General features: G+C 34.7%; 1 protein-coding gene across 1 annotated transcript in view; it reads right to left on the bottom strand.

Annotated features, from left to right (window-relative positions):
* The window catches only part of METTL15 (methyltransferase 15, mitochondrial 12S rRNA N4-cytidine), a 207,896-nt gene that overhangs the window by 153,304 nt on the left and 40,638 nt on the right, over window positions 1-13,954 (bottom strand). The window lies entirely within an intron of this gene.

Raw genomic sequence — 13,954 nt, 5'->3', positions numbered from 1 at the left:
CAAGTGTGAGCTGCACGTAGTAACTTCCTTCTGAAAGGTACAACATGGAGAAAGGAAAAAGAGTAAGTTAATAATGGTGGAATCTAAAAATCCTAACTCAGTCAGGTGAAGTTTAAATCAACAGTGTTAAACCATGTTGATAGTACTTGCTCTTGACATGATGTGATAAAAACAACACTTTACCTCTGTGGCCTTCCTCCCCAAAACCCATGAGCTCAGTCTAACCATGAGAAAAACACTAGACAAATTCCAATAGAGAGGTATTCTACAAAATACCCGATTAGTAGACCTCAAAACTATCTAGATCTTCAAAACCATGGAAAGTATGAGAAACTGTCACAGTCAAGAGGAACCTAAAGAGACAGAACAACTAAATGTAGTACGGTATCCTATATGAGACTCTGGAGCTGGAAAAGGACATTAGGTAAAAGCTAAGAATATCTGAATAAAATATGGACTTCAGCTAATGATACTGTACCAATACTGGTTTATTAATTATAAATAATGTACCATATTAATGTACAATGCTAAATAATATGGGAAACTGGATGCAGGTTACATGGGAACTCCCTGCAGTATCTTCACAAATTTTCTTTAAATTTTCAAATCTCTTTATAAAGCCTAGGTTCAGAAGTCTTTAAGATTCTTCATGTTCAAATCAGCTGTCCTAATCACTCATTAATTTCTTCTACAATTTCATAATAAAGATGCAAACTAAAGTAAAATACCAAAGTTTGAAAGGAGGAAAATAAAGCAATCAACAAAAGAGATTTTCTTCATAATTTGCTCTTCTTTCCTTGGGCTGAACAATTTCCTCACAGTCCAATACTGCTATTTTCTGTTTATTTCTTTCAGAAGTGCATATAGGTCTGATATTGGAAGACAATCAGAAATCAAGAACTGTTCTCAACTCCCTCAGGAGGCTGGTAGTACCTAACACAGTGTCTGAGACAATGGAAGAACCAACTAGACCTCTTTCAGCATCAGTCGCCTCATCTCTAAAACGAGCATTTAATATCTACTGGGCTATTATGAAGATAAAATGTAAAACAGAATGTAAAGCAGTTAGCAGAATGCTGAAACATGGTATAATAAATGGAAACTATTAGGAATGATAGGAAAGTAGAAAATAGTGATGGAGTAAATAAAGAAAATTTGTATTCTCCAACACAATAAAAAAGTTAAAAGGTAATAACATATGAGTTTTCATCATCAAATTAGGGACCTGAGATATAGCTGCTATGATGCTTTTGAAAGTATTATATTCAGTAAACTAATCCTCCCCTGTATAATACAAGCTACCAGAACAATATGAAAAAAGGAACTGATCTAGTTATGCTCTCTTAAAGTAGATAAGCTCCTGTTCATTTAGATGGGCTTTATGATAAAATTGTGCTGCACACCTTTAATTAAAAGCAGATTACCAAAACTGAATAAAAACATAAATATGTTCAGAAATGTAATTGCTTTAATCTATATTTATGATCTGAGGAATTTAGACTTTCTTATGCTACCTAGAATCCCAAATATACACTAAGGAAGAAAGCAGTTCATTTTATGCTGTAACATGTTGCAAAGGTAACTATTTTTCCAGATAGTCCGGCAAAAGCATATATTTCTTAGTAGTAAATACTTCCTCATATGCCTAGAAAATATAATCAAAAAGAAAAGAAAAGGTAAGACAAGGCAGGGCAGGCAGGCAAAACACAGCGCCTTAGAATATTTAAGTTTCTTCATTTCCAAAGCCATGCTTGTTTTGTGATGAAAGATAAAACTGCATCTTCTTGAATCAGATATATTAATTTCTATGATTATGGTCAAAGTAAATTTAAAAAGAGCAAAAATTTGAAAGTTTCTTAAAATATGTAAATAGTCATGAAAATACCAAAGAAAGAAACCTCAGTGAGTGAGGTTTTGAGTTAGGAACTCTACTACGTCACTATATTTAGCATCACTCCAGTGATGCTAGTCTGCTAATGATAAGAATGCATTAATAAAATATCACATAGTTTAGAATATTATTCATTCTCATTACTAAACACTGAGATTAAAATAATCTCAGAATTACCTACAGTCAGGATAAAGTTCTTAATCTCGTTTTTCAGCTATGTAAAAAAAAATCTAAGAACATTTGGCAAAACTTTTCACATATATTTTCTCTTATGAGCCTCACAACAATACAAAGGGGTAGGTAATATTGTCTCTATCATGCAGATGAGGAAACAAAGGCTGAAAGAAGTCAAGACACTTACCTAGTGTCATACTACAAGTCACATAGAGCCAGGACTAAAGTCAGTTGACTTCAAGTTTAGTGTGCTTCGCATACTTCAACTGTCATTCTTTACTTATCTTTCTCTCATTTTAAAATTAATGCACATTCCCCAAACTCGACTTAAGAAGTTTTATTAATAAATAAAAAAGGTAAAACTCCCCAAAACAAAGATAAGAGATGTCAGTAACTGTTCAAATGACAGTGCAAATAAGTGGAAACTGAATTGTCAGAGCCTAAGAAGCTGAAGTAGATGCCAGCTTCCTTAGAAGGTGGGGAAAGAGACAGGATAGAGAAAGCAGAAGCAGTTGTAACCTGCATAGGAGCAGTCAGAGCCCATCTTTCCTCCCGTTACCCTTTCCAAGAGATAAAAGATTCATTTTCTAGAGAAACAGTCCAAACAGACCTGGGCTCCAGGTCATGAGGCACAGCAGAGGGCAGAGAAAGGTGCACACTGAAATCAAGGCAATTGAGTGCAAGTCCTCATCCTGTGCCCAGAGACCCCAGGGACTCTCCTCTACTCAGCTCTGAGCAGGCGGGAGATGGGAAGATTCTTCTCTAGAAAAACTGACCAGCCCAAGAGAAAAGACTCAGTGCTACTGATACTTGAATTCTCCCAACAAAATAACCACATCTTAGATTGGTCACGCTCTACAAAAGCCCAGTGAGCCCCATGCCTTACCCTCACAATCAGAGCAGCCCCACTCAACCACTCGAAGACAGCCCAGGGTCACCAGAGTGGGAGAAAATCATTAGTAAACAAACAAGTATGAACTTTGCTCCTGTTCAGATTTTAGGAAATATGCTCAGAAATCACTTTATTTAAAACAATCACTACTCTGCTGCAGCAGTAAGAGAACAAGTAGAATTACTCTCATCTGGTAGGAGTTTGCACTGAATTTTGGAAATCATGCTTTTTCCAAAAAACACTTATATCGACTTCAAATCATTAATATTATTAACAGTTGTAGATTTATGATTAATGCAATTATCAAAGATTGCACAAACCTAGTTACTAACTTAGACCAAGTTTAATTTTAAAAATCATTATGTTCTGGACTTCCCTGGTGGTGCAATGGTTAAGAATCCGCCTGCCAATGCAGGGGACACGGGTTTGATCTCTGCTCCGGGAAGATCCCACATGCCGTGGAGTAACTAAGCCTGTGTGCCACGACTACTGAGCCTGTGTTCTAGAGCCCAAGAGCCACAACTACTGAGCCATGTGCCGCAACTACTGAAGCCCGCGTGCTCTAGGGCCCACGTGCCACAACTACTGAGACTGTGTGCTGCAACTACTGAAGCCAGAGTGCCTAGAGCCCATGCTCTGCAACAAGAGAAGCCACCACAATGAGAAGGTCGCACACCACAATGAAGAGTAGCCCCCACTTGCCACAACTAGAGAAAGCCCATGTGCAGCAACGAAGACCCAACACAGCCAAAAAATAAATAAAATTAAAAAAAAAAAAAGAAAGAAATGGATACTGAGGACAGACCAATCAGCCATACCACCACAGGGAGCTTGTTGGAACTTCTATTTCACAGATAAGGAAACTGAGATTCAAAAAATTTAAATGACTTGCACAAGACTTCAGTGTTACATAAATTGAATTATCAGGAATAAAACCTAGGAATTTCTAAAACCAAAACAAAAAAAACAAAACAAAAAAAACCATTACGTTCATTATTAAAGAAAATGACTAAAAAAATATTTTTAGTGTAATAGAAATCACCTCCTTTGATTCTACAGCCAGTAATTTTAGTATATCACCTTTCAGATCTACAAATCTACATCAGTGTTTTAATGGCTGTATAGTATCCTTCTATATCACATTTGCCTTGAATTTCTAAATTAATTTTTAAATGTACATTATAGAAGAACGTAAGTAGGAAAAATCCTTACATTATAAATATCAGTTTTAAATCTGAAGCTTTCAAAGATTTGAACAGCCAAGAAAAGAAACATCTGGAGAATCTTTCTTCCATGAAGTTTTCAAAACACATAAACTGACAGACACATCTGACTTTCCTTGAACCCTAATATCCATTTATCCAATCCTTTGAATTCCTCCTCAGAATTCACTTGCTAATCTACTCTCCACTTAGTTAAATTCTCAGAATCATTCATCTAGATTACTACATAAGCATTTTCATTAATTCTACCAGTCTCTCACCATTTTGGTCTAATCTCTGCTTTGCCTTTTGAAATAATCTTCTTAAGAAAACAAATCTAATAGGCATGTTACTCCCTGTTTAACAAACCCTAGTGATTGTCTTGTTGCCTACAGGTTAAAGTCCAAACTACAGTTGTCCTTGGAAGAAAGGAGTTAAGGATGGAACTGTGAGTGTTTGTTAAAGGGAACTTTAGTTGTATCTATTAATGTTTTATTTCTTTAAAAAATTAACTAAAGAAAATTAAGACAAAATGCTAATTCAGGGAGACGGGAATATAGGTGTTACTTGTACTACACTTTGTTTTTCTATACTTTAGAATTTCTCTTTAAAAGAAGCATTACTTGGATTACTGATTCTAAAATAAAAAAGAGTGAAAGCAAGAAGATTGTGCTTCTGAGTTATCCTACCATATATGACCTACATAACCAAAATTTCTTATTTTTATAGAATTTTTTCATTTCTAACTTGTAACAGTAATCACTTGCATTCAGTTTATATTCACACCCATGTTTCTCCACTGGTCAGGCTGAGGGTGTCATTGTCTTTTTTTATTTTTATTTTTTTCAAGACATGCATGCCTGAACATAGAAGTGCTCCATAAATATGTGACAAAGAGAAGAAAGGATAGAAACAGGATGAGAGGGGAAAAGGAGGAAAGGAAGGAGAAAGAAAGAGAAAAAAAATTGATGTAAGTATAGGAATCTTTCCTCAAATGTAGGCAAAAATTGTATTAAAGGTTTTAGTTTTCATTATGATTGGCACATTACAATCTTCTAGAATATAAAGACTTTTCAGAGATAGATGGTAACCAGTTTTTCTCCATGTTTTCAAGACCAAAATGAGGAAATAAAATCATTTTAAAAATTAACATACATTGGATAAAAGAAAATCTAAGTAGCAGATCACAGTGATAAGACACTGAAATAACACGTAGAGTTTTAACTTGTTGCTACAGTATAAATTTGATTTTTTTTTATATCCAGCATCAAACAATATCCTATGGGGGTGAATCTCCCAGTGGGGGCTTTCTTGGAAAGAAGTGTACTCCATCTCCTCATACATAAGCTGCAGGAACCAGATGATCCCTTCTGCTCTCATTCCCTGGCAGTAAGTGACCTGGATTCAGACAATTACATGTTCCACCTGGGATTCTGAAGGAGTAATGCTAAAATGCAGGGACATTTAAAAAGTTATGCATGTGGGGAATTAGTTATATATACACCACTAGACTCAGAAAACACTGAAATAATTATAATCAAGTTTTTCAAAGCAAAAGACAATCATATATGTCTAAATTTGGGGAGACAACTATAAACTACGGTACAATGACGTGTTACTCTTTCAAGCAGAAACATACGTTTTCTTTCCAGGTAAATACATTCTACAGTACCAATGCTGGAATTAAAACGGTGTTTATAAGGTAATCATAAACTATGGGAGTTAAGGCAATGGTGAAGTATTTCTTGTTTTATGATCTCAAGAGTATGATCGCATCATGATAACATCACCCTCTAATGAGTCTTTTGGTTTAAGTAATTGTTTTGTTCATAGATAAGCAGTTCTTAAATGCTTGTCTTGGTTTTAGATCAGTAAAGATACAATAGGGAGACTTTGTGTGTGTGTGTGTGTGTGTGTGTAATAAATTAAATGTCAAAATAAAGTACCAAGGAAATACAGTGATTTCATTTTGGCAATGGTTAATCCCCAAGGGTAATTAATGTTTATGTTTAAAGAGCTATATGTATGATATTTTGATGTATATGTTTTATTCAGACTTTACAATTACCTCTTCATATTTAATTTTTTTAATAAATTTAAGCCCATTAGAAAAAAAATTTTTGGCTTTGTTCTTTAAAAAAAAGAGCCCCTCCTAAAGAGAGATAAATTATAATTTGGAAAATGTATTAAAATTATAATAAATAATAAATATTCTAATAAAAGATGGGATATGCTAGTTGTAGCAAGTTTTCAGATTGAGGTCCTTATTTTTTTTTTTTTTTTTTTTTGCGGTACGCAGGCCTCTCACTGTTGTGACCTCTCCCGTTGCGGAGCACAGGCTCCGGACGCGCAAGCTCAGCGACCATGGCTCACGGGCCCAGGCGCTCCGCGGCATGTGGGATCTTCTTCCCGGACCGGGGCACGAACCCGTGTCCCCTGCATCGGCAGGCGGACTCTCAACCACTGCGCCACCATGGAAGCCCTGAGGTCCTTATTTTAATGGACAAGAAAAAGGCATCCAGACAACAGAAAGTAATGAACACTGAAGAATTAACAAAACAGCTCACTCAATTTTAGTTAAAGATAATTAAGTTCCTAGAGAATAAGCCATTTTGGGTCAGGTGATTCTGGGAAAAAATTATATAAACAAAATTATTTTACCTAAGTCACTAAAGGTGAGAAAATGCATCTGATTGTATTTATGCTACATGTATGATGATTGTGTGACATGTATATGCTACATATATACTTTGTATATAGTTTTATTCATAGTTACATTAAAAAAGCATCCTATTAAAATTAGATAACCCAGTAACAGCATGTGGAGAGAGTTATGAGAAGAGAAATCTGGAACAGATTTCAAATGACAGCAAAAGCAGTGCTGCCGTGGAAAGAAGTTCTGGCAACAGGTGCGGAAAGATGAGCACATGGGAAGGCAGCCATGAAGCCTGACAGAATTCTGGGAATAAAATAATAATATTTAGAATTCATGCCATACTTTTTTTTTCTTCAAGCATTTTACACACATCAACTAATTAATCATCAAAACACCCACATGAATATTTCTTCTTCATTATCACACCCAGGAATGATGTTACTTTTTCTTAACTACATAATACAAATCATACTTAAAATTTTTTTCACTTTTCACACTAAACTTTTCTGCAATATTTGCCTTTACATCTAGAACTAATTTAATCATAGCTTTTGGTATCTTCAACAGATTCTATTGCCCCAAACAAATCCAAAATTAGATTGCTTGTTTCCAATAGATTTCCTTTGAGAGTGACATCAGGATTTATTAAAAGAATGCATACACCATGGTTGCTAAGGTTCACATTCAATCTGATAGAGCATATTAAAGTTCAGAATAAGTACTCGGCAAATAAATAGAATATTAAAAACTTCCAGAAATTCTGAAAAAAAAAAAACATGCTCAGGTAATTTTCTTGGACTTTATAACATTACCAAATGACTATTTTCCAGGACTTACTAATCACCAAATCCAATAGCCTTTTCTAAAATGCTCTTAAGTCTGTGATATTAACTACCACACTTTTGCCCTTGGCCTTCCATGACAATGTACACTCTAATTTACTCTCTTCATTAACTGATATTTCTTTCTTTCAACTGCTGCCTTTAAAATGAATGAGCCCCTCAAGAATCCCCTTTGTTGGAAGTGGGTTCTTGAGCCAGATTGCCTGAGTTTGTATTCAAATTCTTCCACTTACTAGCTATGTGAACTAAGGTAATTTCTCTTGTGTGTTAGTTGTTCCATCTGTAAAAAGGAGATGTTGATAATAATTGTACTATACCTATTTTATAGGGGTTGTGTGAGAAATATGTGAGAAAATATATGTCAAATAGATATACAGTGCATGGCACATAATAAACATGAACAAACATTAGCAGTAATGATGATGTTAATTTCTATTATTACTATTATCCACTTTATTTGTAATATCATCTAATCTTATAGCTTCAATTATTCCTACTTTGTGAACGATCTTCAAAAGTAAATCTTGTTGATGTAACCTTTTTCTAGAACTCTAATTCTCATTTTCAACTACCTGCTGAATAGCTCCATTATAGTGCCCCGTCAATAGTGCACACTCAATAGGCACCAAACTGAACTCATCACTATCCCATCATTCTGATGCTTTTTATCTAGTTGTAGAAGAATTTCAAAATACAAGTTATATTTCATTACTATGCCACCCTAAGTTACAACCTAGACAATTATTTTAATATTACACTCAAAATAAGGCCCAACTCATTTTCTCCAGTTTGGCAGTACATAATTTGTCTTCTCATGTTTTCCTACTTTGACGAAAGTTATTACCCTTTTACTTAAATCTAAAACTAAGAAATCTGGTCTATTATAACTTATTCTAACACACTTTTTATTCTAGTGTCTTTTTGTACATTAACTCTTTCAACTTACTTTCTTGTATGGAATGATATATAATCTCTGATATTTCTTAACTCCAAACTTTCACTATATTGTTGTTTTCTAACATTTACATATAATGTTTAATGTTTACTATGACTCATTTCCCTTTTATTTCTTTAAATTATAGTTAGTACATTACATTGATTTTTTTATTATATGTATTTGGTTATATGTTCAGAATAAGAAGGGATGATACAAAACATTCATAATAAAAAGGGGATGTTAGGTCTGATAGAATTGAGAATCAATGTACTAAATGAAGAGCTACATCAGGGAGTTTTATTGACTTGCTGGGTTTATTAAAGGAAGGAATGGTTTGTTATTGGTTTGCTTATCTTAATATTTTGACCATTTAGTACATTTTATTTACAAGGAGTAGGGCAATGATAATCATTACCATTATCATACTACTTTGCATATGCCTATAGTTTATAATTACTGCAAAATCTCACCATATTAATTAAATATGTACATATTCTATGACAGAATTAAGTATATCAACTCCAATATTTTTTTAAATGCTTTTAGAAAACAACAAGGGTCACTTTTAAGAAGCCAGGGTCACACTAAGAATAAATTCAGCAGATGGGTATACAACCATTGACTTATTTATAAAAGACATCAAGGAAACATTCTTAAACAGATTAAATTCTACAAAAATCCTAAGTGTGAAACTTAAGCCAGATCATTAATTGTAGAATCCTACTGTCTTAACACAAGTAATTCTGAAAGCAGTATAGTAACCTGATATTAAGAGAAAGATCATGCCATCATCTCCTCCTTGATTACTTCCCAACAACAGACCTGTAGTGAAGAATCATTGCGTCTTTCATGAAATGAGGAAATGGGGGTTTATAACTTCAGGAACAAGGGCTAAATATCATTTCTCTTGTATCTATCACTATTAAACAACCATGTTTTTCAGAAACGATTTAAAGTGTGTTTTTGTAGAATTTTGGTAACAAGGATATTTTCTATTCTTTTATATGTGTTTGAAGGCCAGTATCTTCTGGGTGGAGCCATCAGATTTGCTGCCTAAAGCTACCAGAGAATAAAAATAATTGTTGGGCTTCCCTGGTGGCGCAGTGGTTGAGAGTCCGCCTGCTGATGCAGGGGACTCGGGTTCATGCCCCGGTCTGGGAAGATCCCACATGCCGCGGAGCGGCTGGGCCCGTGAGCCATGGCCGCTGAGCCTGTGCGTCTGGAGCCTGTGCTCCACAATGGGAGAGGCCACAACAGTGAGAGGCCCGCGTACTGCAAAAAATAAAAATAAAAAAAAAAATAATTGTCTATACTATCATTTGTAAGTTTTTCAGTAGATATACATAATTTTATAATAGAAGGGAAATAAATTTGTCTACAGACAAGTTTGACAACTCATAAAAATTATTTTTTAGAGTTTCTATCATCTAATAGATGATCTTGTACAAATGTTTTTTGGTTGTTTTATTCCCTCCCCCTTCCCTGGGAATAAAGCACTGATAATTTTTAACATTTCAGAAAGAAATAAGAGTGACTTAACACATCTAGAAAGTGATGACATAAATGTTTATGAGCAAAGATATTTATCTATTTGAAAAGGTCATTTTTAAAGACTTCAAAGATTCTATTGAATGAATATCCACAGTCACGAAGAATTATGGCATACTGTACTGAAGATACACTTTCCTAATATATTGAGATCTGTTAAAAACCATAAACATAAAATACATTTATGACATGAATAGAAGAAAAATGAGTTTCTAACCATTCTAGCTATTCTGAAGATAGAAAATGTTTCCATGTTGTATATGCCTTAATAGAAATCTCAGGTCTTCATCTTTTTTTTCTTCTTCAGGTAGGTACCATTCCAAGATCATGCCTCCCATAAAGTACAGGGATGAATGAGATTGTCTATGAGGTCCCTTCCAAATCTAATTTCCTATCCTAGGGTACACTTTAGACCCTAAAGAATAAGAGTAATAACACATTAGACACACATAGGAACATACAAATTTTTCCAAGCAGAATACCATTCCTGAAGAGGACCTGGAGCTTATTTAGTCCCTCATACAAAATAAATGAAATAAACAAAGCCCAAGGACATAAGGAAACCTACCTAAGATGACATAGCAAGTTAACAGCAGGGCAGAAACCACAAATTGATAATATTTACTGTGAACTTACCACCCTGTAAGGTAGGTATTATTACAAAGCACATTTTATGAATGAGAAAGGTGAAGCAAAGGGAAGGTAAGTGGCTTGTGTAGATAATAAAGTAACAAGTTAGAGGGGGAACAGAGGTTTGTCCTCAAATAATCTGCTTCCAGAGCCTTGTTCTTAACCACTATTCTGGAATCTTCCTTTTAATTGCAAGTTGGATCTCCTAATTCCCTTTCCAGCTCCCTTTACTGGAGACTTAATAAATAAAAATTCCTGCTTGAAAATAAGATAAACTTTGCTCTTATGAGTTACACAGAAAAGAATCAATAGCAGAAACAGATAAGAATCCTAGTTTGAAACTTCAAATAGATCCATTATTTCAACTAATATTAGATATTTATATGAAAATGCAAATGAGTCAACTTATGGAGATTAACAGAGGATCAAATTTTAAACCAGAACTTTCTCAAGCACTATTAATTTCTGCACTTAGCTCATGCTTGCAGCTCTACCACATGGATGTTTGTTAAATGAGCCTAACGATTAGAGCCTCTGTCCAGAATCATTCTAAATTGGGACCTTAATTGTTTCTGTTTCATAAGTCAGTGGGTGTAATATTTTATCTGTTGGATTTTCTAAATGCCAGTTCCATCATGTTCTGAGCACACTCTTTTGCCCACTCAATAGACTGGGTCATCAAGACAAAACTTTGGGATAACAGGATAATGAAATTTTCTAATTCTTTAATTATTCTCTCTTACAAGCAACCAACAGACTAATATTTTCATGGGCTCACCTATATCCCTCTCTCTCTCTCTTCTCTCTCTTCTCTCTCTCTCTCCCAATTTAACCAAGCCCAACTGTATAAATCACACATTAGGATATTTATTTTTAAAAATTATTTTCCAGAATAAAAAAAGTCCCCCAAAGGCTGTAAATTGAAAATAAATAAAAAAAGGTTTCATAACATATTTTTTTCCCTTTTGCTCTCTGGTGAACTGTCAAACTATAAAAAGAATGTGATATGACCACCATATGGCTAACACCAAAAATATAAACAAATCTCTTTCATCAAAATTGACTGGAAAGAAAAATTTTTTATCCTGAACCCCACTTCCTTCCTGCCATCTATTTGGAAATGAGAAATGAATTCAACAGAGGGGAGGTTACAAGACAATTTTAGAAAGCAGCTTAGGCATAATGCTTGTGAACTGGAAGGGAACCAGCACTGTGGTGCAGCAAAAAGACATGCATAAGCTTTGAGGCCATAGAAAACTAATTCTATCACTTCCTTGCTCTGTGAAGTTGGGCAACTCATTTTGCTTCTCTAAACCTAAATTCACTTGTCTAGAAAGTACATAAAGTAGCAAGTGTGGCCAAGGGGACAGAAAGAAACTCTAAATGTCTTGAGAAATAAAAGCAGAAATACAGATACAATAACCAAGGTTATATAATGTGAATAAAGCAGAGACTCATGCCACGGGCTGACCCTATTTCAGAGGCAAATAACTATACCAATAATTGAAATCTGAAGAAAGAGGGTGGGACCAATAATAACAGGGGTAAAAATTAGAAATTAAAGATTCCTTTTCAAGGGAGAGTACAGAAAATACAGGTCTTAAATAACAGCCATAAACCTACTTGCAATTCTAAACCTTGTTGGTGGAGACACACAGAAATTTACAAGATGCAGGAGGATGGGTAGTAATTCAATAAACAGTCATTGAGTGAGGCACTGAGTTAAATGTTGGGAAAATATAGAATAAGCATGACCTCTCCAGTTTAAAGAGGAAAGAGGTAAGTTAGCAGACAATTACAAAAGTGTAGTAAATGTCATCCTGGAAGAAAGAAGAGTGTAATAAATGCCACCATGGAAGAAAGAAGGGACAGAAGCATGTGCAAGGTAACAGAGACCCAAAAGAACCTCATAGGTCTAATGTGGATGGCAAGTAGGGCATGTGGCAGAAGAGGTGGACAGTGTAGAATGGGCCAGGTGGTAAACAAACTTGTACATCTGCCAGGAATTTACAGTCCATTAAACTGAAAAGTAATATGATCAGATGTAAAGTTAAATCCATTTAACAGCAAAGTGGAAGATGTACTGAAAGTAAGTGATAAATTAAGAGGTTCTTGCAGTCATCCTGGTAAGAGATAAGAAGGTGGTGAGGTGGTATTTTAAAGTGGGGGATAGGTGAAAAAACTCCAATCAAGCATACCTACTGGGTTTTGAATTCATGTACCAACCAAACAATTATATAATAGAATATTTAGAGCTATAAGTTTGTTTTTAATTGAGTTCCAAATACTTATTTTGAACATCAGGTCCAAATATTTGTCTTGTGAAAACAAATAATTTCTTCCAATGAAAAACTTTCATCCACAAAAAGCACATCTCAAACAGGGAAATCTTTTCTTATTACCTATTTTTTGATCACTGTTCTGTCTGAACAGATGGGAAATTCTTCCTCTTAATCCAACTGAGGGCAGAAACTTCAAATGGTAAGAACTTTCTGGCATGGTTTTACAAAGAGTGCTTAAATCTATTCCAACAACATAGTGTGGGAGTATTTCAGCACAGGTTGGAACAGTTTCAGGTTCATCATTACCTTCTGAGAATACCTTTGATAAATAAAGCCTTAAAAGAAAGTAAGGCTAAAGTCTCAACTTTCCTGAATAGACAGAATTATTCTCTTCTGCTTTCAACATTCCAACCCTTATGGGTAGAACGCCCAAACTGCTGATATCTAGAAATGATAGCAATGTATGCCTGTCCTTTATAATGAAATTATATAAATGTTAGGGAGTTTTTGTTTAGTTGTTTTCTCAGGGGGTGTGTAGGGAGAGAATCTTTCATTTTTTAAAATCATCCCTACTTCAAATTCAGTGGAGGTATTCCTAAAGCACCTTTCCCAACTCAATATCCTCAAGCTTCTCTTTTATTTTTGTTCTGTCTCCAACCTCTCCATATCCAAAATAATAGACATTGGTTTATTTGTGTGTTTGCTTTTGGAAGAGGTGTTAGCGAGAAGAAACTAGTCCAATTCTTTTGCTCCCACAATATCTCTAACACAAATCCACCTCAGTGCCATGAACCAAATAGAAGTAATAAGACGATGGGGGAAAGAGGCAATAACAGGAAAGGGAAGACAAAGAACCAATAATAGTTAAATATGGACCAAGCTGAAGAAAGAACAGTGCTA

The sequence above is a fragment of the Lipotes vexillifer genome, unplaced genomic scaffold (assembly GCF_000442215.2).
Source record: "Lipotes vexillifer unplaced genomic scaffold, Lipotes_vexillifer_v1.1 scaffold5, whole genome shotgun sequence".
Classification (NCBI taxonomy): Eukaryota; Metazoa; Chordata; class Mammalia; order Artiodactyla; family Lipotidae; genus Lipotes; species Lipotes vexillifer.
The sequence above is the reverse complement of the archived record's forward strand: the minus strand, read 5'-3'. Positions and strand labels throughout refer to the sequence as shown.